Consider the following 3845-nt stretch of genomic DNA (forward strand, 5'->3'; position numbering starts at 1 on the left):
ACTCCCTCCACTTCGTCCACTTCGTCAAGTTCGTCCACTTCCTCCACTTCCTCCACTTCGTTCACTTCCTCCACTTCCTCCACTTCACCAACTTCCTCCACTTCGTCAACTTCGTCAACTTTTTCAACTTCGTCCAGTTCGTTCGTCAACTTCGTCGATTCGTCAACTTCGTCCACTTGGTCCACTTCCTCCACTTCTTCAACTTCGTCAACTTTATCCACTTCCTCCAGTTCCTCCACTTCACCAACTTCATCCACTACGTCAACTTCGTCAACTTTTTCAACTTCGTCAACTTCGTCCACTTCGTTCGTCGACTTCGTCCACTTCGTCAACTTCGTCAACTTCGTCCACTTCCTCCACTTCCTCCACTTCCTCCACTTCCTCCCCTTCCTCCCCTTCGTCAACTTCGTCCACTTCGTCAACTTCGTCCACTTGGTCAACTTCGTCAACTTCCTCCACTTGGTCCACTTGGTCAACTTCGTCAACTTCCTCCACTTCCTCCACTTCCTCCACTTCGTCCACTCCGTCAACTTCCTCCACTTCCTCCACTTCCTCCACTACGTCCACTTCGTCAACTTCGTCCACTTCGCCCACTTCGTCCACTTCGTCAACTTCGTCCACTTCGCCCACTTCGCCCACTTCCTCCACTTCCTCGACTTCCTCCACTTCGTCCACTTTGTCAACTTTGTCAAGTTCATCAACTTCGTTCACTTCGCCCACTTCCTCCACTTCGTCCACTTCGTTCACTTCATCCACTTCGTCCACTTCGTCAACTTCGTCAACTTCGTCAACTTCATCAACTTCGTCCACTTCGTCCACTTCCTCCACTTCGTCCACTTCGTCAACTTCGTCAACTTCGTCCACTTCATCCACTTCCTCCACTTCCTCCACTTCCTCCACTTCCTCCACTTCCTCCACTTCCTCCACTTCGTCAACTTCGTCCACTTCCTCTACTCCGTCAACTCCGTCCACTTCGTCAACTTTGTCCACTTCGTCAACTTTGTCCACTCCTACCACTTCGTCCACTTCTTCCACTTCATCTACTTTCTCCACTTCGACCACTTCATCAACGTCTTCAAGTTTGTTAACTTCGTCCAGTTCCTTCACTTCCTCCACTTCGTCCACTTCCTTCACTTCCTCCACTTCGTCCAGTTCGTCAACTTCGCCAACTTCGTCAACTTCGCCAACTTCGTCAACTTCGCCAACTTCGTCAACTTCGCCAACTTCGTCAACTTCGCCAACTTCGTCAACGTAGTCCACTTCCTCGACTTCGTCCACTTCCTCCACTTCGTCCACTTCGTCATCTTCGTCAACTTCCTCCACTTCGTCCACTTTGTCCACTTCGTCCACTTCGTCAACTTCGTCAACTTCCTCCACTTCCTCCACTTCCTCCACTTCCTCCACTTCCTCCACCTCCTCCACCTCCTCCACTTCGTCCACTACGTCCACTTCGTCAACTTCATCCACTTCGTCCACTTCCCCCACTTCGTCCACTTCATCCACTTAGTCCACTTCCTCCACTTCCTCGACTTCCTCCACTTCGTCCACTTCGTCCAATTCGTCCACTTCGTCAACTTCCTCCACTTCCTCAACTTCCTCCACTTCCTCAACTTCGTCAACTTCGTCAACTTTGTCAACTTCATCAACTTCATCCACTTCCTCCACTTCGTCAACTTCGTCAACTTCGTCCACTTCATCCACTTCCTCCACTTCGTCAACTTCGTCCACTTCCTCCACTTCCTCCACTTCGTCAACTTCGTCCACTTCCTCCACTTCCTCCACTTCGTCAACTCCGTCCCCTTCGTGAACTTTGTCCACTTCGTCAACTTCATCCACTTCGTCCGATTCTACCACTTCGTCCACTTCTTCCACTTCGTCTACTTCCTCCACTTCGTCCACTTCATCAACGTCTACAAGTTCGTCAACTTCGTCCACTTCCTCCACTTCGTCCACTTCGTCCACTTCGTCAACTTCGCCAACTTCGCCAACTTCATCAACTTCGCCAACTTCGTCAACTTCGTCAACGTAGTCCAGTTCCTCGAATTCGTCCACTTCGTCATCTTCGTCAATTTGTCAACTTCGTAAACTTCGTCCACTTCGTCAACTTCGTAAACTTCGCCCACTTCGTCCACGTCGTCCACTTCATCCACTTCCTCGACTTCCTCCACTTCCTCGACTTCCTCCACTTCGTCCACTTCGTCCACTTCGTCAACTTCGTCAACTTTTTCAACTTCGTCAACTTCGTCCACTTCGCTCGTCGACTTTGTCGACTTCGTCCACTTGGTCCACTTCCTCCACTTCTTTAACTTCGTCAACTTCGTCCGCTTCCTGCACTTCCTGCACTTCACCAACTTCCTCCACTTCCTCAACTTCGTCAACTTCATCAACTTCCTCTACTTTTTCCACTTCGTCAACTTCGTCCACTTCGTCAACTTCTTCCACTTCCTCTACTTTTTCCACTTCGTCAACTTCGTCCACTTCGTCAACTTTGTCCACTTCGTCAACTTCGTACACTTCGTCCCGTGCTACCACTTCGTCCACTTCTTCCACTTCTTCCACTTCGTCTACTTCCTCCACTTCGTCCACTTCATCAACGTCTTGAAGTTCGTCAACTTCGTCCACTTCCTTCACTTCCTCCACTTCCTCCACTTCCTCCACTTCCTCCACTTCCTCCACTTCCTCCATATCCTCCACTTCGTCAACTTCACCCACTTCGTCAACTTCGCCAACTTCAACAACTTCGCCAACTTCGTCAACTTCGACAACGTAGTCCACTTCCTCGACTTCGTCCACTTCGTCCAATTCCTCTACTTCGTCTACTTCGTCTACTTCGTCCACTTCGTCCACTTCGTCAACTTCGTCCACTTCCTCCACTTCCTTCACTTCCTCCACTTCGTTCACTTCGTCCACTTTATCAACTTCTTAAACTTCATCAACTTCGTCAACTTCGCCAACTTCGTTCGTCCAATTCGTCAACTTCACTACTTCGTCCACTTTATGCACTTCGTCCAATTCGTCCACTTAGTCCACTTCCTCCACTTCGTCCACTTCCTCCACTTCATCAACTTCCTCCACTTCGTCAACTTCGTTAACTTTTTCAACTTCGTCAACTTCGTCCACTTCGTTCGTCGACTTCTTCGACTTCATCAACTTCGTCCACTTCGTCAACTTCGTCCACTTCGTCCACTTCCTCCACTTCACCAACTTCCTCCACTTCGTCAACTTTTTCAACTTCGTCCACTTCGTTCGTCGACTTCTTCCACTTTGTCAACTTCATCAACTTCGTCAACTTCATCATCTTCGTCAACTTCGTCCACTTCCTCCACTTCGTCAACTTCGTCCATGATTACAAATTTATGAACACCGAAATACGGCGCCACAAACTTGTTTAACAATCGGCAAGTGTGACCGAATCGTTTCAAGTAATAAACTCGGTAAGACCAAGTATCGTTCTCCCAAAGGACTCACGACCTAGTTTAGTTATGTGATTCGTTGATTAGCTAAGACTTAAGAACGAAATAATATGATTTTACTATGCAAAAGACAAAAATAAACATGTATGCATGAGTGTGATCAATGGCTAAAGCAAAATACAAACACTTTCAATGGAATATTGATAACAGTTGAAAAACTGTTATTTTCATGCTTAAAATTGACACAAAAAGCAACCTTTACACTTAGAAACTAGCTTGAAATCATGCTTTTATCCATATTTTCAGAAATAAGAGAGCTGGATAGGTTTATGCTTGATTTCAGTGTTTTTGTGCAGGTTTTAAGGTGAATTTAGTGAAAGAAGTGAAGAATGAGAGAGATGAAATCAGAAAAGACATCAAAAAGTGCAAAAG

Source organism: Vigna umbellata, chromosome 9 (assembly GCF_029865625.1).
Source record: "Vigna umbellata cultivar VRB3 chromosome 9, Vumbellata_1.0, whole genome shotgun sequence".
Classification (NCBI taxonomy): domain Eukaryota; kingdom Viridiplantae; phylum Streptophyta; class Magnoliopsida; order Fabales; family Fabaceae; genus Vigna; species Vigna umbellata.